The sequence below is a fragment of the Phodopus roborovskii genome, unplaced genomic scaffold (assembly GCF_943737965.1).
Source record: "Phodopus roborovskii unplaced genomic scaffold, PHOROB, whole genome shotgun sequence".
In the NCBI taxonomy this organism is placed as follows: Eukaryota; Metazoa; Chordata; class Mammalia; order Rodentia; family Cricetidae; genus Phodopus; species Phodopus roborovskii.
Window position 1 is genome coordinate 8270654 of NW_026126541.1, and position 21165 is coordinate 8291818.

Here is a 21165-nt window from a genome sequence, read left to right on the forward strand (position 1 = left end):
TGGTTTTATTTCCATCAGCTACTGGATGAAAGCTCTATGATGGCATATAAGGTAGCCATTAATATCATTATAGGGAAAGAGCATTTAAGAGAGCCTCTCCCCCTATTGCTTGGATTCTTAGTTGGGGTCATCCTATTATGGCTCATTCTATTAAGGTTTCCCTTTTCTTGCTCTGCTCTATTCTTCCCTAGACTAAATGAGGGACCAGGAAGATTGAGAAACTTTTATATAAACTAGATACTAGTTATTCAGTGAATATGCAATCTGCATGTCTACTTATAATCTGTATCATGATTTCATCCTCTTATTGATGTCCTTAACCCTATAAAAGTTTCAGTTGGAGTTAAGTCTATTATAATAGTTTTACCTTTAATGGATTGTGCTTTCAGAGTCAAATATGTTAATAGTTGTTTTTTTCTTTTTCTTTCTTTCCCTATCTCATTCTGCTTTTCATTTTATTATTTGAATAGTTTTAAAATCTCTCTCTTAATTTAGTGATTGGCTTAGAATGCACTTTGTACTTGCAGTGGTATTTAGGGATGAAATTGCTTCCAGGTGCTCCAACAGTCTACTTACAATTAGTACTAAAACATTTACCACAAGCTGTGGGAATCTTGCAGTTTCCACAGGCAATGCTGCTTGTCAACTTTCAACATGGACTTTGAGTCCATATTCTATGTTGTCTATATTCTAAATAACAAATAAGAAGTTTGGAGAAATTATGAGGAAATACTGTATATGAACACTAGAGTTTATCATTTAATACCTTCCTCATTTCTTTCTGAAGACTTGAGTATCAATCTAGTGTCTTTCTGTTCTGTTTGAAAATATTTCTTCCTTCAACATTTTCTTTTTTTTGCGTTAAATACAATCACATTTCTTACCCAAATGCATACATGTGATTTTTACTGATTCTGCTACTTAGGCATGAATCAATCCTCTGCCTCAGTCACCACAGGTGACTATATAGTATAGACTTAGTGGAAACAAACTTGCCTAGCTCTATATGTCTAGGATAATCTGTTGTTTGCTTTATTTTGCTATCACTCTTGGAAGGCTTTTTCCCCCTCTGAATATGGGATTGTGAGTATATATTTTTTTTAAAACATTCACTAAATTAGACATACCTTTTAGTCATCCCCCTTCCATGGTTTCCGATTTGCTCTTTTTATACCATGCCATTTATTTCTGTTACTATTACAAATATTTTTGGCTATAAGCCACGTGCACATAATTCTTGCAGACACAATTTCCTTCATATTCATCATTTGATAATTTTTAAGCTGGTTAAATTTGTAAACAATTTTCTTGCATCAGATCTGGAGGCTCTCAGGTATTATTTCTTCCAGTTCTCTCTGATTGTTTTCAATCCTAGCCTTCAGAAATTCCAGTAATGTTCATGCTCAGAATCTTTGATATTTTTGAATCTTTATTATTCTATTAATTTTTTTCTTCTTTTCTTCATAGTGGTAATTTTACCATTTTTTATGGCTTTCGAGTGGATATTTATGATTCATTTGGTTTTACTTGCAAGTTCTAATACTGTGTTTGTTTTCCTCATGCACATCGGATTCTTCTTGGTATTTCCTGTCCTTCCTTCCTTCCTTCCTTCCTTTCTTTCTTTCTTTCTTTCTTTCTTCCTTCCTTCCTTCCTTTCTTTCTTTTTATTGAAATGGACCCCCCCCCACACACACACAATATTGTGTAATTACTGTTTGGTTTCCCATCTGCTGACTCCTCCCAATTCTTCTCCACCTCCCCTCCCATCTGAATCCACACACTTTCTATTGTTACAAAACCAAACCGGCATTAAATATAATATAATAAGATAAAACCAAAACAAATAAATCATAATAGGACAAAACAAACATGAGAAGGAAAAGGGCCAAAGAAAAAGCACAAGAAACACATATAAATGCAGAGGTACACACATTTGCACCCACATGTATCTCACAAAAGCACAAAACTACAAATTATACTGTATACAGACGGAAAAGACATGTAAGGTATAATAAAGAGAAGAAGAAAATTGCCCTGATACAACATTATGAGACAAATAACCTCCTAAGTTGCATTGAGTTGTTGTCTTTTGTTTTCTGTTGGCACGCAGCCTACCCCAAGAGTCATTTGTTTCTCCAGTGTGACTTCCTAGGAGAAAACATTTTTTTTCCATTGGCATGTGGTTATCATTTGGAAATCACTTCTGTGTCAAGCATGGGGTATGCCTACATTTCTCCTTTCAACTCTAGGATCCCATATTGTGAACACCTGTGAATGCTGATGTGCGCGTCAGTCATGTTGGAATTAGAAGCATGCAACAAAGACATCTGCTCAACTATGTTCATAGCAGCACTATTTGTAATAGCAAGAACCTGGAAGCAACCTAGATGCCCCTCAATTGAAGAATGGTTAATGAAGATGTGGCACATCTACACAATGGAATACTACTCTGCAGAAAAAAATAATGGTATCTTGAAATTCGCAGGCAAGTGGATGGCACTTGAAGAAACCATCCTGAATGAGGTAACCCAGTCACAAAAAGAGGAACACAGTATGTACTCACTCATATATGGATTTTAGACCTAGATCAAATGATCACCAGCCTATAATTCACATCACCAGATGAACTAGGATACAAGGTGTATTCTAAGAGATTCATATAAAGTCCCTCACAGAACTGGGAAGGGACAAGTCCCCCAGAGCTCAGGTAAAGTGGGGGAGGAGAGCAAATGGAGAGAGAAGTAGGAGAAAATGAGGGGGAGGAAAGGAAAACATGTGCGACCAGGAAGATTGAGCCTGGTTAGGATAGAAAATAGGAAAGAGAGAGAGACAGAGACAGAGAGAGAGAACATAAAAGAGGGAGCCAATATTGGTTTGAAGATAAAATTGAACACAAAGAAAGGTCAAGAGAACTACAAGACTGCTCCCAACTAACAATCTCAGCTTCCGTGGAAAGGCTATCATAAATGCCCTTTCCGGAGAGTGAGATTAACAACTAACTTCTCCATGGAGCCCTCAACTAATGCCTGTTGAAAATAGGAGCAAACACCCATACATAAACACTGAGTCGAACTAGAACCCAGAAGCAGATGGAGAGGACAAGAACATGCGGCAGAAGCACATAGAGACAGCTTACCTGAACAAGGAGGAGCTAATGGGCCCCCAGACTGATAGCTGGGAAGCCAGCATGGGATTGACTCAGGCCCCCTTGAATATGGGTCTCAGCCAGAAGGACTGAGCAGTCTAAGAGACCTCAGAGAATGGAGCCAGGATGTATCCCTGGTGCACAAAAGGACTTTGCGAACATATCCCCCATGGAGGGATAACTGCCTTAATCTAGAGACAGGAGAGAAGCCCTAGTCCCTACTTCACAGGACCTGTCAGATCTACATGACCCCAACTGGATGGCATTCCCATACATATGGTATTGTGGTGGGGGGTTGGGAGGGGAGGGTGTTTAGAGTGCATGTGAGAGGACAGAGAGGGTAAAAAGGGAGGGAAGGAGGGAGGGGGAACTGGGATTGACATGTAAAATAATAAATCAAATTAAAAAAAAATGCTTTGACTCCAAAATTTAAGTTGAAGGACAAGTTACTGGGGAAAAGGATTTCTATTTTTGTTTTCACAGAAAATGAAAAGATGTGGATTCCTTCCAGACTAATGTGGTTTGATCACGCCAGACCGCCTGAAACAGAGTACAAGCTGACCCTACATTCAAAACAGCTGGACAAAACAGCCTTACAGACTACAGCCAGGATATCTGAATCTTCTTTGAATCCCCCAAGACAGCGCCCCTTACCAGCAGTAAATAGTTTGGAAAGAACGACTCCCAAATTCTCAAATATTGTGTATAAATGTTTGTTTTCATTTAATTGGACTTTGTTATATAAAATTAAATTAAAAAAATTCTAATACCCATTTCTTGTGGATAGTATGCCTTTTCTCCTCCCTTTCCCACAGCATTCTCTGAGCTCTGAGAGTAAAGATTTGGTGAAGGCAACCATTTTAGGACTGAGTGTTCTAAAGACTCTCACTCTCTGCATATTGTCTAGCTGTGAGTCTGTATTTGTTCCCATCTGCTGCAAGGGAAAAAACAGCTTCTCTGATGATGGCTGAATAAGATACTGATATATGAGTACAGCATAATGCTATTAAATGTCCTTGTATTGTAAATTTTCTTTAGTAAAACAGTATTACTTGATTTTCTTCTACATCCTGGAACTATCTAGATTCAAGTTCCTTGTCATGCAAACAATATTTGGATAGGTTCCATTTCATGAAGTTGACCTTAAATCAAAATAGACATTGGTTGGTTACTCCCGTCTCATCTATCCATAACTAAGCTATATATTATATTTTCCCTTCCTAAGGATATGTATCTTTTCCTACTAATCATTTACTCTATATCTAACATCTAACATCTGCACATAAGTGAAAACAAATATGGTGATATATTTTTTATGAGCTTGTTTGAGGGTTCTGGATGCAAAACCAGACACTAGTATAGAGGTTAGGCAATGATGATTACACACCTTTAATCCCAGCAGCCACACTAATTAGCCATAGAAGCTAGGCAGTGGTGGCACACATCTTTAATCCCAGGACTCAGGAGACAGTGGTAAATGGATCACTTTGTGAATCCAAAGCCACCCAAATCTACACAAGTTTCAATTAGCCTAAAATAGAAGTAGAGCTCATGCCTTTAATCTCAGCCCCAGGGGATTATATAAAAGACAGCAGCTGCCCAGTATCTCAAGCTGTATTCCGAGATTTACTCTCTAGCCACATTGAGGAGAGCATAGCACTCTGAGTGAATCTTAGGAACAGTCTGAGGATTACCTCTTTGGTCTCAGGTAGAGGTAAGCTCTAGTGGCTGGCTGCTTTGCTTCTCTGATCTTCAGCATGAATCTTGAAACCAAATATCAATCTCTGGGTATTTTTTTATTTGTATGTAAGTGAGGTTCTTAATTGGTCTAGATAATAAAATGCCAGAGTCCGATATAAAGGGAAATGCCGAGAGATCAAGAGGAGCAAGGCACCACCACACCTTACTTCCCTAGTATCTTAGCAGACAAGAGAGTAAGTTCCTGTTTCTCCCTGCTTATATCCTTTTTCTGCTCAGCTAGATCATTTCCTGTTTGACTATACAGACCTCCATATGTCTATGGTTAATTTGTGTCAAACTTCATTCTCTAACCTTCAGACAGGCTTTATTTGTACAAGCAAGATATCACCATGTTCATGTTACAAGTCAATGCCACAGATGTCTATCTGGGTCTGAGTCATCTCACCTAGGATGATTTTATTTTCTTCTTCAGTCCAATTACTTTTCAGATTTCATATTTGTTTCTTGTTTTTTTTTTTTTTTTGGTTTGTTTTTTTTAACTGAGTTTTTTTTTAACTCTGTTGTGTAAGTCTACCACGTTTTTTTTTTTTTTTTTGTCTATTCATCTATTGATGACATCTATGTTGTTTCTAATTTCTGGCTATTATGAATGGAGTAGCAATGAACATGGTTGGGCAAGTGCCTTTGTAGTAGGAGAAAGTATCCTTTGGTATACACTGAAAAGTAGTATAGCTGGATCTTAAGGTAAAACATCCCCTATCTTCCCAAGGGACCACTACACTGGTTTCCATCGTGGCTGTAAAAGTTTGCGTGCCTACAAGGAAATAGATAAGAGTTCCCCTAACTCCACATCCTTGCCAGAATAAGCTGTCATTTGTTTTATTGATCTTGGCCATTCTGACAGGTGTTAAGATGAAATCTCAATGTAAATCTCGATTTACATTTTCCTGATGGCTGAGGATATTGAACATATCTCTAACTTGTGATCAGTCATTTGAGTTTCTTCTTTTGAGAATAGCTTGTTTAGATATGTACCCCATTTTAATAGGCTTATTTGGTTTCATTTTATTATACTTTATATTTGTTATTTAAAATAGAATTTCAAATTTAAATATGTTTCAATCATATTCTTCCCAAACTTCAAGTTCTTTTAGGTCCTCTTCTTACCTCTAGCCACCCAAATTTAAGCACTACCACAAACAAACAAAAACCCAATACAACAAAATCCCCCAAAACAAGAAACAATAAAAACATGCCCCCAAAACAAGAAAACAAAAGGAAACCCCCAAAAAAGAAAGAAAACCAACCCACCAAACATCTAAAACCAACCCAGCAATAACAAAAACCCCACCAAACTGCAACCAAATAAAATCACACACACAAAAAACTGTGGAGTCTATTGTATGTTGGTCATACTCCTAAACATGAGTCCTGTCCTGGAGTGGTCTATATACACAGTAATACTCTATTGGAGAAAACGGATTTCTTCTCTCTCAGTAAGAATAAATGACAGTGCATGCTTTAACCTTTACCCTCATGGCTAGTTATTTATCCATTAAGAAATAACACAATAAAATAAAACAAAAAACCATCACTTTGGAATTGAACAAGACAAGCCAAAGAAGGAAAATAGCTGAAGACAAGGCCCAAGAGTCAGAGAGACACACTCATTCACTCACTCAGGAATCCCATAAAAGCACTAATCTGGAAGCCATACTATGTATGCAGAGCATCTGTGCTGACACATGCAGGCTCTGTGCATGCTGCTTCAATTTCTGTGAGTTCCTTTGAGCTTTGCTTTAGAGGGTCTGATTCTCCTTTGTTCTCTTTCTCCTCTGGCTCTTTCATTCTTCCTCAGGGGTTTCCTGAACTCTGAGGGGAAGGATTTGATGGAGACATCCCATTTAGAGCTGAGTGCTCCAAGGCCTCTTACTCTCTATATGATGTCAGTGTCTCTCTGTTTTTCCCGTCTGATGCAGGAGGAAGCTTCTCTTATGACAGTTTGATCAAGCATTGATTTATGAGTATATCTGAATATCACTAGGAGTTACTTTATCCCTATTGCTTTGCTTTTATTATGTTTTTTAAGACCATTATTATTATTCGGTTTTCTCCTAGGTATCTGGCCTATCTAGCCTCAGGTTCTTTATCACCCAAGTGGTTGTATGTTGTATGGACTCCACCTTAACGAGTCAGCCTTAAGTCAAATTAATTACTGGTTAATTACCCCCACAAGATTTGTGCCACTAGTATCCCATTTTATCTTGCCGGCAGTATCATTGTAGATAAAGGGTTTGTGGATAGCTTGATGCTTATATTTCTCCTTTGATATCACTCCTATATCAAAGATGTTTGCACTTAAGGGTGATGGCTTTATGTGCATCAATCTCGATGTTCAGCAATGGGTCCTTGTAAGTTTATGAAAAGCAACCTATGGGGATTCCCATAGTTCTTAATTGGTCGAGATAATAAAAAGCCCGAGTCAGATATAGAGGGAAATGCTGAGAGATCAGAGAGAAGGAGCAAGTCACAGCACACCTTACCTCCTAAGTATCTCAGCAGAGAAGAAAAGGATTTCCTGCTTTTCCCTGCTTATACCCTGTTTCTGCCCGGCCATGTCACTGTCCCTTCCTGTCTGTCTGTACAGACTTCCAGACAGACATCTAACTAGACTCTATAGATAGCTAGTGGCAAGCTCCATTCTCTGACACCCAGACAGGTGTTATTTGTACAAGAAAACTATCACCAGAGTCTTGGCATTCACAAATTGGAGTTATGGAGACTTGCAATGGACCATACTTCTTGGATGAGCATGTACATTGCCTTCTCTGTACTATCTTGAGAATATTTTCTTTGCCCCATTGGCTGTAATTAGAAAATCTGTTTAGAAGTTCTTGCTTTTTATTGGAAGGGTTGGAGTCACTCAGGATTGGACTGTTTCTTTACCCCTATGAATAGGAAGTGTCTTCTTTGCTGTTTGTCCCTTAATTTTAGATCAAATCTTGAGTGTGTGTTTTGTTTTTTGAGTCTTGGTATTGTTGCATATCAAGAATTATTGTTCTCTTTTATATTTTTTTGAGAATTTCATATATAAGTGTTGTATTTGCATCCCTACTAGGCCTCCTTCTCTTGTTTCTATCTCCTCCCATCTCCTTCCTCTTTCAAATAGTTGATGCTTTCTTTTCTAATTAGAACTGTTATACATGCATACACATATGTAAACATCCATACATACATATACACAATCTGCTGAGCCTATTTGGTGTTGTTTGTATGTATGTGTGTTTTGGACTTACTACTTAAGGTTATGTAACCTACAGGGGTCTCATCCTTGGAGAGGACTGATTCTTCTCTCAGTAGTCATTAGATAATTATATTATTTGATTGTAAAGATCTAGGTATGGGTGAGACCTTGTAAAATTTCTCCCATTGATTTTGGTAGTTCAGTTGGTATTGTCCTTATTCAAACCCTGTCATGTAGAGAAGACACAATCTCTAAGTAGATATTCTGTTGTCATCCTCTGGGCCTTACCATCTTTTCTCTTCCTCTTCCTTGAGCCATAGGCTTATGACTTGTATTAAAGATATATCAATTGGGGTTGGGTACCCAACAGTTAGTTGTCTGCATTTGAGAGTTGTGGATTTCTGTAATAGTCTCTTCTGCAGAAAGAACCTTCTTGTCTGTGGCTATAGGGATATGTACTTGGAATTAATCCAGAGATTATATTAGTTTAGGGATGTGAGAGTAGTAGGAACTGCTATTGAGTCTATGACCTTACTAGCCATGGGTAACTGGCACGAGTTCTGAATTCACCCCTATTGAGTGTCCCTAAGTTCAATTATATTTTTTATACCTAAGATATAAGTGTCTCTGTCCAGTGTCAGTTTGTGGTTAAGGTATGTTATTCTGTTTCTTCCATACAGAAAGAAGACAATTTTTTTGTTGAGTTCAGTCCACACTGTACCATGCCACAACTATAACTGTACTGATGGCCAAATCAGAACATGCACTGAATTTTATTTAAAATCTGTGAAACTGAGATTAAAATCAATGTTGAACTTAAAGAGCTGCTGAGTGTATTATAAGCACAAGAGTAGGGAAAAGCATCACATGCTTCTTAATTTTCTTTATTATCATCTTTGTACCACTTTAAATCTCCTATTTCAGAATTTGAGATAATGCTCTCTTGACTGGGGATCCAAAGAAATAAGATACATAACAGCTCAGATGAAAACTATTGCTGAAATTGAGGTTTCTTTTAAAGAATTTCATTCCCACATCATTCCTTGTAGGAATAACAAACATCATACATAAGATTATTAGAGCTAGCTCTTAATAACTCTTAGCATTTATTGAGTATTTTGTAGATGGCAGACCATATGAGTGTTCACATTTAATTCCCACCATTACTCCTACTAATTATAAAAATTCAGTATACAAAATCAAGTTTTTACAAATATTTTCTCAATTCCCTAGTACCCAGATTCACACATTTATTTTATTCCACTTTTTGTTGGTATATCTTCCTGATTCTTTGCAAATCCAAGAGTAACAGGTTTGCTGCCTTCAGAAGGATTTGAATATAATGTCAGCTTGCAAATGCTTAAGATCCAGCAACCTAGGGGACAAAGCAAATAAAGAATCAGGAGGCTTTTAAACACGTATCCGAGCTTCATCTCAGACATTCCTATGCTTTAGAATTATTGATGCTTCTCAAAATTAGGGGGAGGGTGAGAAGGTGATAAGGAGGCTCATAGATCATGATGCTCAGTGTGAAAAGAGGACCTTAAAGGTAATAGGAGCAAGAAAGAGCTTGGCTTGTTAAGGACATTTTATTTCAATTTCTGAAGGTCACATGTGAAGAAAAATCATATCAAGAATAGCTTTTCTCATTGTATTTTATCATGAATTTTTTGTTAATGCTCAACAGCTCTACACGAACAAAATGCATTTAGGAAAGTGCCACCTTGGGTTTCAGAGTTTGTAGTACTGAAAAGTGGCAATTAAGATCTCCAGTGACTCATAAAATATGCAATAAGGAGTTTTAAGTCAGAGGGAAAAGTAGGAGGGAAAATTTGTTCTCTTTGCCGACAAAATATTGCTGGCATTTTTAATAATGATGAAATATAAGACCTCCTTGGGGCAAAACTAAAATCTATTGTGCACTGAAAGAATAGATCCATTTAATTTGTTTAGGCTTCTTTGTTCATTTTGTGTTTCTCATTAAATCTGTTCCAGGTTATGAATAGCATTCCTAATGTCCTAGGAGGTATGATACAGAACTGACTTATGCAACAAAAATTTAAAGCTGAGATACTTATTCAAGAAACAACTTCTCCTTTTTGCCATACTAATTTTGTTTTATTGCAGGTATGTTGGTTCATGGGAGGCAAAGAAAAGAGGATTTCTGAAAGTTTGGGGACAGCTTGGGATATATAACGAATTCCAGAACAGTTAGAATTACATGGCAAGATGAAACAGCAGTAGTTTGTAGGATAATTTAAAATATCTTCCTTTTTTTAAAAAAAAATAAATATTGGCATATTAGTGATGAATGCTGTTGCAGAAGACATGGGTTATTACATGAAAATGTCAGTTTCAGAAATGGATTACCTCACTGCTAGTCATTGGTCAGAGCGTTCCCAGGGGCACCTGAAACAATACAGCCTATTGCCTTTGCTCTTGGCTGCCTACTGTAACTAGAAGCTAAGGTCCTCTTGCAAAATCCATCAAATACAAGGAAACAAGTCTTGGGTTGATCAGGAAACTCACCCTGCTTGCTAGATTTCATGCTGTTGAAAGCACTATACAGCGTGTCTGGGGAGAAAACACATCAACACTCTTATCCAGTGCCAGATCCTACATACTACAATACCAAGCTTCCAGGTTAGAGTTACCCACAGGTGCAATAGTGACAAGATTGCTTAACGAGCTCACCAACCACTATGCTATCTTGAATAAATCTGAGGCTATTACACAGGAAGAAATCATATTTGATACTATGGACATAGTCAAAACATATTACTAGGGAAGTCATAGGCCCTAGAAGAGAACAAAACTGATTTTGTTTTTTTAAAAAATGATCATGTTATTAATCTATCTTGTAAATATTTATGCTTGTATACACAGGTTGTTGCTGCTCCCAGTCTTGATTAGAGAAATGCAGAGACATGCTACTGCTTCCAGTGCTGCTGTCCTATGGACTTGGCATGACTGTTGCATGTATGAACCCACAGTTTAAATGGTTACCTACAGAAAACTCACACAAGATGAAGCCTGTTTTAAAAAAAAAATCAAGCATGGATTGGGAAGAGACTCCTGATCCCTGCTCCCTGCACCTTACTGAGGAGCAATTGGAAACTCACTTTCATTTAGGAACATGGACACTCAAAGTTAATCCTGATAGAAGACACCACACCCATGTACATATGAGCAGCACTAATTATACACGGCATGTGAAAAGTTAAATGAAAAGTTTAAGAGGGAGGACATTAAGTTTGGAGGTAAATGAGGTGAAAGTGAGGAGGCTGTGAGGAGTGAACAGGATCAAGGTATATTATGTACATGTGTGATGGCTATTCTTGGTTGTTAACTTGACTACACCTGAAATTAGCTATAACCCAAATGACTGGGTATACCTTTAAGGGATTTCTTATTAATTAAATCCTTTCATGTGGGAAGATCCACTTCTAATCTGTGTCTTTGAGGTAGGAAGACAAAACTTTAATCTATATGTTTTGAGGTAGAAAGATCTACCTTCAATCTGGACTATACCTGCTGCTTGTAGCTTATATAAAGGACAGGAGAGAAGGAAGCTCTCTCTATATCTATATCTATATCTATATCTATATCTATATCTATATCTATATCTATATCTATATCTATATCTATATCTATATCTATCTATCTATCTATCTATCTATCTATATATATATCTGTCTGTCTCAGAGATTCAGGTTTGCATATTTCTAACCTTTCTCTGATGAAATATCAGGACTAACACTTTTATGGTGTCTCAATGGAGTATTGATTAGATATTCAGGAAAACTAAAGGGTAGAAGTTAAATCTAAATTTAATGTGAAGTAGGTGTTTAGTGTTTGAATGAGATGATTTCCATAGATTCATGTGTTTGAATACTTAGTCCCTAGTTGATGGAACTCTTTGGAAAAAAATTAGGAACTGTGGCCTTTATGGAGGAGATGTGTCAATAGGGGTGGGTTTTGAGGTTTCAAATTATTTACCCCTTTCCCAATGTGTTTTCTGCCTTCCACTTGCAGTTTGAAATAATACATCCTCAGCTGTTCCTATCACTATGTCTTTCTTTAAATGCTTTTAAAAATAGGTTGCCTTGGTCATGTTGTTTTATCAAAGCAATAGAAAAGTAACTAATATGGAAGTTTGTACCAAAAACTGGCAGACATGGCCATGTTGTTCTTTAGAGGAACATGGAAGATGCTGAGACTCAGACAGCGATTGAATGCTGTAAACAGAAGTCATTGAGCCATGAATAGGAGCTAGGAAGTCAGTAGTGCTTGGAGCTATCTGGACTCTGGAGGACAATCTCAAGAGGTTTCAGAGGGAATTAAGGTCTTTAATATTAACTGAAGTAGAGATCTTCTTGTGATATTTGGTATAGAATTTAGATGCCTTCTGTCCTTGTACTAAGAATTTGCTTGATGCTCAATTGGAAAGTAGTAGACTACTTTTTTTTTTTCAGTCAGGAAAGGTTTCAAGAAAGCCTAAAAGTGACTTTGTTCATGGTTATTAATAATCACTCTTAAGCAGGTTTACAGTGAAAGGGAGCACATTGGGCAAAAAGAAGTATAAAGTATGTACTTTGAATATAAAAAGAGCACCAGGAAATTTAATGTTAGAACCAAGCCTGGAACTGAAAGAAATATGGTTATTTAAAAAAAGAAAAAAGAAAACCTGAAACTTGCTTGTAATAAATATGCCTCCAGGGTAGAGACACACCCAGATAAATTTTCAACCCCTGAAAGGAAGAGGCCTAAGAAATTTTATGCTCCTGAAGAACAGCAATAGTGGAAAGCTACTGCAAATATGGTTCAGGAGGAGAGGTATGGTTCATCCTAAGTGGACTTTCAAACTTGGCACTGTTGTCCACATGGTATTCGCTTAAGAGTCACAAGAGTCCATTGAAGCAAGGAAATATATGGCAAAGCAGTCCTGTATGGAGGCCCTGATAGGACAAAAGGCTCCGAGAGGCCGCTGTGAGAAGTGATGAAAGTGAACGCTGGACTGCATGGAGACCCTGTGATGTTGGGGCTCATACAGTCATGGGATATATGTAAATAGGAGCTTCCAATAGGGTGTAAACCATCCGCAAAGAGAGAACTGTCTAGGAAGCAAGTCTGAAAAAAACAGAGCCCACTAAACACTCTGACATCAGACGTGCAGCTCCATGATTTAGAGTTTAACCTTCTCGGTTTGGTTTTGCTTTGGCTATTTCCTCAATCAGTCACCATTGTTCCCTTTTGGAACGGCATACATATTCTCTGCCATTTATGTTGGGAGTATGTAATTTGCTTTCTACAGGGGGCTACAGTTAAGATTTTCTTGAGACTAAGAAGGTACTTTGGACTTTGAAACATTTTTGAGATTGAAAGACTATGGAAACTTCTGAAATTCTGTTAAATGTTTTTTTTTTTTTTTTTTTTGTGTGTGTGTGTGTGTGTTATGATATTGCCACATGCCTATGGGAGCAGAGAGTAGAGTGTGGTGATTTGAAAGAGAATGGCCGTTATAGTTTCATACGTTTGGGTACTTGGTCTCCAGTTGGAAGAATTGCTTGAAAAAGTTTAGGAGGTGTGGCCTCACTGAGGAGGTGTGTCACTGGGGATGTGCTTTGAGGTTTTTAGAGATACATGTTATTTCCAGTATTTTCTTTGCCTCCTTCTTGAGGTTCAGGGTTTGAGCTCTCGGCTGATTTTCCAGTTGCCTGCTGTCTGCTACCCCCATCAAGGACTCTGACCCTCTGAAACTGTAAGCACAAATAAATTCTAATCTTGTATAAATTCTTTTGGTCATATTTTTTTTTCCCTACAGCAAAAGAAAGCAACTAATACAACATGCGTTTTTAAAGTTTAATTTTGTTCTATACAACACATAGGACATGCTTACAATAAAAAAAGCCATGTATTCAAAATTCAAATTTAATTAAGTGCTATGAGATTTCATGTGCTATTGTGTTCCTTGTTATTGTTCATTCTTCTACAGAGACTGAACTATGGTTTGCAATGAAATTGAACTCTACAGGTCATCTTTGGAGCTGAGGAAAAACATTATGACTTGAACTTTTATGAGCCTGAAAGTGATGCAGTTTTAATGGTATTTTCAAAAGCCCTCAAAGTACAATTTAAAAACTATACTGTGTGCATGTAGCATTCCTCAAGGACATGTAGGTGGAGCTGGAAGTGAATAATGGTGTCATGATGTACACAGTATTCTCTGGGCCCCAGAACATTATAAAAGACATTTTCTTAACATGGCAGAAGTGGGTGGAAATTCAACACTTTGAATTTATTTTTCACTATTAGAAAATGACATTGGCATTAAAATATCTCCTCAAAATCTGTTTATATACAAGCAGTCTGATTTAAAGAACACACGTTAGAATATTTGAATTTGCTTAAAAGTTACTGTTTGCCTCTTACATTTGAGATTTTGCCTGATTATTTTAGGTTCTGTCTGCATTTTGGTGAGTAGAAGTAAATTTATAATTTAAATTTTATTTAAATTATAAACAATTTTATTTTACTTATCAATACCAGTACTCTCTCCTTTCCTTCCTCCTATTCCCTCACCAACCCTCCCCAATGCCATCCTTCATCTACTCCCCAGGGAGGGTGAGGCTTTCTATGAGGGATCATCAAAATCTGTTCAGTCATTTGGGGCAGGGCCTAGGCCATCCTTCATGTATCTAGGATAAGAGAGTATCCTCCATGGGAAATGGGCTCCTGAAATCTCTTCCTGCACTAGGGACACATCCTGGTTCCACTGCCAGAGTCCCCATAGGCTACCCAGGCCTCCTAGCTGACAACCACATTCAGGGGCCTATGTTGGTTCCCCAGCTGTCAGACTAGGGTCCAGAAGTTCTCACTTGCTCAGTTCAGCTGTTTCTGTGGATATTCCCAACATGGTCTTGACCCCTTTGTTACTCCTCCCTCTCTGCAACTGGATTCCAGGAGTTCGACTCAGTGTTTAGCTGTGGATGTCTGCTTGTGCTTCCATTGCCTATTGGATAAAGGCTCTAGGATGGCTTTTAAGGTAGTCATCAATCTCATTATAGGGGAAGGGCATTTAAGGTAGCCTCTCCACTATTGCTTAGATTCCTAGTTAGGATCATCCTTGTGGATCTCTGTACAACTTCATAGTGCCAGATTTCTCTTCAAACCTCTAACAGCTAATGATTGGATTCAGGAAATGAATAGAAAAATAAATTTTCAGGCAAACACAAATATGATATAGTAAAAAATATACATGATGGCATAAGCAGGATATTGAAATGGAGCTTCTGAAAGACACAAAGCAAATGGAAGATATTAAAATGTATCTTCTCAAACTGAAGACTGAGTTTCACAAGCTCTTTTTCACAGGAGGTGATGTGGGTAACAAATACACCATCAGATTATGATTCCATATGTTTTAAAATTCTCATCATTTGAAAGAACATTAGGCTGCCTTGCTATTGGGAAAACTGATGGACACAGTGATTAAATGACTTGCCCAAAGCCATTAATAACTGCAGGATGGAGCAAGGACCTATGCTTTCAAAACTCTTTTAAAAATATAGAATTAAAATTATTTGGAAACCTTGTGTGTTTTCCCATGAAAGCAGGGGATAATTGCTTAATCTGGAAATTGCTTGTTTATCACACCCACATTACAACCCTTGGACTCTGGGTTAAAGACACTTGTTCAGATAATGGTCATTTTATAAACTCTTAACAACTTTCTGTCAGGCTTTGGGGACTCAGCTGTTTAAAGAAGAGAAGGGAGCAGAGGGCTAAATTCAGGAATTTTGTACAAGTTGTTTGAAAGTCATTTGAAAAATAAATTATAAATGACAGTCTAATGATGATCAAGGGTTTAGTCTTATTTGTTTAATGTACTATATTGGGAGCACAAGCCTAGAATAAGAATAGAAAGCTTTCATGTAGGAGATGTCTCAGTGCCCAGGCTCTTGCATACAGGGTGGTGGGCCATTTGTAGATTTGGATAAAGCCATAGGGAGTTGAGAATAATAAAGTCTTGTTAACTCTTCATGAAACAGCTGAAGCAGTCCGTCTGAGGACAGGATCACCCCTGTGGTCTGAGCATTGGTAAAGGTAAGGACTCTCTAGTGGTTGGCTGCTTTGCTTCTCTGATCTTGCAGCCCCCCTCCCGTGTCCCTGTGTTGATAGGTTCTTTGTCCCAGCTGGGTCCCACCACTATTGAGCCTCCAAATAAATACACAAATGCTATATTAACAATGACTAGGGCTTCTTATTGACTAGCTCTGTCTTAATTATTAGCCCATTTCTATCAATCTATGTATTGCCATGAGGCTGTGGCTTACCTGGTAATGCCTGGTATGGTGTTATTTCTCTGACAGCATCACAACTCTGGCCCTGCCTACACCTTCCAGAATTCTTCTCTCCTAGTCCTGCCTGTTTTACTGCCTCATTGGCCATTGATCCAACAATATTCTTTTCATAAACCAATAAGATAAACATATAAAAATAGACAACCACATCATCTCTTCTCTGTCTAAATAAAAAGAAAGGTCTTAACTTTAACACAGTAAAATTATATATAGCAAAAACAGTTAACAAGTAAAAACTATACTTACAATATTTAGTCTACTAACTTTAGCAAGGCTTAAAGAAAAAATTCTATCATCTATCTTACCTTTGTGAGTCTAAAGTCTTGTATGTAACTTATCTTTTTATCATAACTAAGAAAGACCTCAAAAGGACAGCATATAAACTCTAGAATTGACAGAGGCATTTCACTACCTGCACAGTCACCTGAAGTTCTTCTGTAATGTTGGAGCATTCATCTTCAGTTAATGGGCCTAGTGTGTCTGGCAGACTTCTCAGTGAAGCAGGAAATTTTAAACTGTCCACTTGAAATGACAGTTTGTCAGTAAGCCACGGCCTCATGGCAATACATAGATTGATAGAAATGGGCTAATAATTAAGACAGAGCTAGTCAATAAGAAGCCCTAGTCATTAGCCAACACTTTTTAATATAGCATCTGTGTATTTATTTGGAGGCTCAATAGTGGTGGGACCCAGCTGGGACAAAGAACCTATCGACACAGGGACCCAGGGGGGCAGTCATATTTCTCTGTGTCCTGCAGACTCTTCCATGAAGCAGGAATCCTGAAGGACTGTCCCATATTTGGCAAATTCAGCAGTCACTTTCCTGGGGGTCCTGCATGTCCACCTTATACAGAATAAAGTGAAACAGTCCAGGCAAGAGCAGTTTCTTGCCCAAATGGCAAGGCAAACTCCATGTGTTTCTTCAATGCCCGTCATCCTCCCTGAAGTAATTGGTATTGCCAGGAACACTTGAGTCTTACTTGAGTCATGAAAAACCCTGAACCATTTTAAATGCCATTTTCTGTAGGTCTTGAAAGGTTTGGAGAATGCAAATCCATTTGAAATTTATCTCTATATATCTAGAAAACCTAACTAACCTAATCATAGTTTTGAATATTATAGGTAACTATCTAACATTTTAAATGAGCTATATAAATACAATACCTAAACAAGAGGAGAAATATACATATAACAAAAGTGATCTTAAATTTGTATCAATAAGCCAAAATCCATATCAATGTATTTATTTCTATATCATATTCCCCCTTTTACCTTTAGAAAGAGATTGGTTGTAATGCTTAACCATTTATAACCAACCCCATTTAAATGAAAACAACCATTTATAAACAATTTTTGGTATTTTGGGTGTCATTCTCTCCAAACTAGAAACATACAAAAAGACAACTACATTACTGCCCTCTCCAAATCTGACTCTGGGTTCTCAGTTGCAAAGAAAAGAACATGAAGGCTGTCTCATTGCCCAGATTTGTAGCACAGCAGAGAGCAAGGAGTGGTGAGGATCTAAAGGGACTGTCAGTCAGAGGAGAGGAGAACGGAGTGAACTCTAACACTTCACCTTGGTGCTGGATTGACGAAGGACTGAGACTAAATTTAGCAAAGCTTGTATGGTGCTCTATGAGACTTCCATCAGCAACTTTAGGGAGATTGACATTCCCACTGCACATCCTCAGCTGTGAAATGAGTATCGTAGTCATTGTAAGGGAAGTCAGAATGATAGGTTCTGGTTCTTGAAACCTGATTTTTAATTTAGATAGGTCTATATTAATTCTTTGGCTGGGAAAGAATCCATAGGATCTCATTTCATCTAGCCAGTTTGTAAGTGCCAAACTTCAATGTAAGTTTAGTTTAGTGCCTACTGAATTGGAGCATTCACCGGGCTATGGACAGTTTGAGGGCAATAGGTGTATAAGCACAGGGAACTTACACAATGGTTCTGATGGATAGGGTCATATGTCCTCACCTAATCAATTTTATATTAATACATTTCCCTAAAATTAGAAGGAATAGTTTGTTTCAAATTGGTGTTATACCTAAGTACAAGGGTTATTTGAGAAACATCCCTCATTACAGGCCCTCAACCCAAAGTTTTGGAATGAAATAGATTCACTGTTGTGGTATATTATTTATGATTTATTAAAGTTTGCCTGAGGGTTCAGAATGCAAAGTCAGTCACAAGTTATAGAGGTCAGGCAGTGGTGGCACACACCTTTAATCCCAGGACTCAGAAGACAGGTAGACAGATCTTTGTTAGTTCAAGGCCACACTGAGCTACACAAAATTGATCCAGGCCTGACAAGAAACAGCTCACACAAAGGTGATGTCTGCATTTGGAATCACAGAGCTTTAATACCAGCACTAGGGAGGTATAAAAGGAAGAAGCAAAGGGTCTCATGTGGAGATTTAGTTTCCAGACAGGAAGAGCTATTGTCTCTGAGAATTCATGGAGAGAGCATTACCCTCTAAGGATTTGTGGAGCAAGGATCACTCTTTCTTCAGTCTGAGGTAGAGGTAACAGCTAGTGGCTGACTGCTTTGTTTATCTGACCATCACTGTTTTTTAATTAATTTTTTAAAATTTAAATTAAAAACAATCTATTTTACATACCAATCCCAGGCCCCTCTCCCTCCCATCCTCCCATTCCTCCCACCATCTCCATAGGAGGGTAGGCCTCCTATGGAGATCATCAAAGTCTGTAACATCATTTGGGGCAGGACCAAGGCCCTTCCCCTGGAGGTTGAGAGTCATTGTCTGTAGGACTTTAGCCAAAAAAAAAAAAAAAAATTATCGGCATTGACATGGCTCCTTTTAGTCATTAGATTTAGGTGTAGAGAGCCACATTTTGCTAAGTGTTGGCAAAGTGTATTATAAAGCTGATCAGTTCCTATATGGAATTTTGCTGAGAGCAATTAGAAATAATGCTGACTATTCTTGAATAATAAAACAAGAAAGTAAACAGTAGATAATAGGAAGCAGATGGATAATTTATTTCTCAATTTGAGTATAAATAAATGCATCGTGTCATCTAGCGTGTATGGCCTGGTCTTCTGTTTTAGTAAATAGTAAGTAAATATTTTATTTCATTAGGACAACAATTTTATAAAAATAGCAAAACTTATGTTTAGCCAACTACACGCGCCTCCCAAAATTTCCAGGAAGGAGGCTTATTAGTCTCGAAGAAACTGAAAATATGCCTTACAGGCTTCAGGCTGCATCAGGACATATGTTGGCTTTTCTGTTGGGGCTGGCAATGGCTGCAAAGACTTTTTGCTTTTCTTGGTCCTAGTAACAATGAATCTGTTTAGAGGCACGTGGTTGTTAGCCATCAACGAATTTGTACATTAAACTCCCATCTAGACTGCAGGAGGGGAGCTAAGTACACTGTCCCGACTGTAGACGTCCACACCTCACAGTCTACAAAAGCTGAGGGGGAGATCCCAGTCAATCCCAGCCGCTGCGACGGTCTCAGACAGTGTAGTGCTCATGTGTATGAAGAGGGGTCTTTTTCCTCAGAGTTGCCCAGCTCCCCAATAGAAACCTCATTAGTAGTAGCCATGGGGGATACAGAGGAAAGTGATTCACCAGAGTAGATTAGACTTGAAAACTACTGCTGCTAGAAATTCATAGAAATAACACTATTAATTAGAAGTCACACTTAATTCCTTCTGGAGATTAAACTCAACTTTGTACCTACTGGTACATGCCTCAACTCTGGTGTCTTTTACTGTCTGTACTGTGGTTCTCCTATTATTCATTAGTTGCATCGTAGAAAGTCTAGAGCGGTCTGTGTTTTAGGCATCGTTTCAAGTCTGCACTCTGGAGTCCAGCAGAATGAAATCCCAGCTTGTTGGCTATATGGTATTAAAGGAGTGCCTAGAAATGTGTTCGTTACAGTTCATGTTGCTGTGACTAAATATGCTGAGGAAGGCAACTGAAGAAGACAAGAAAGATTTCATTCTGGCTTACACTGGAAGGGATCGCTCCATGATGACTGGTAAAACTCAGCAGCAAGCAGAGAAGGCATGACGGCCAAGAGCAGGAGGCCAACTGGTCACCATATAGCATCTGCACTCAGGAAAACAGAGAAAGCAGAAGTAGAGCTGTGCTGTAAAGCCCTGAGGTCTGTCTTCAGTAAGATGCCACCCCGTAAAGGTTCTTCAACCTTCCCATCTGGGAACTGCATGCTTCAGATATATGTGAACTCCCAGGGAATATTTCACATTTAATCCATGATAAAAAAGAAGATATCAATTTTTAATTAAAATAGAAAAGAACAGCTGATAGCAACCTGATAATATGAAATCTGAGCTTAATTTATTCTATTTTTAAAAGTGTTTCCAAGAGAAGGAAATGAGAAGGAGATTTTCCTAGGCAAATTAAAGGCCTTTAGGTGACAGATTTAAATTGCTTTGCTTATAAGTGGGTCACTGTGGGTCGTGGCAAGGTTGTGCAAAATGTTCACCCTGGGTGCTGGCTCATTGTTCATGTGATTTGTAGTCATGAAAACCAGTTATTTTAATGTTTACAAATGCCTCATCTAAGTTGGTGAAAGAAACATGTTAGCATTATTGTATAAACAGAAGGAGTTAAGTCATTTACTTAATTGATTTAGTATAAGTAACTGGTAATTGAACACACCTGTGTTTGACTATATTTGCCAGGTTCATCTATTTGAGTGACCTAATTGCTGGAT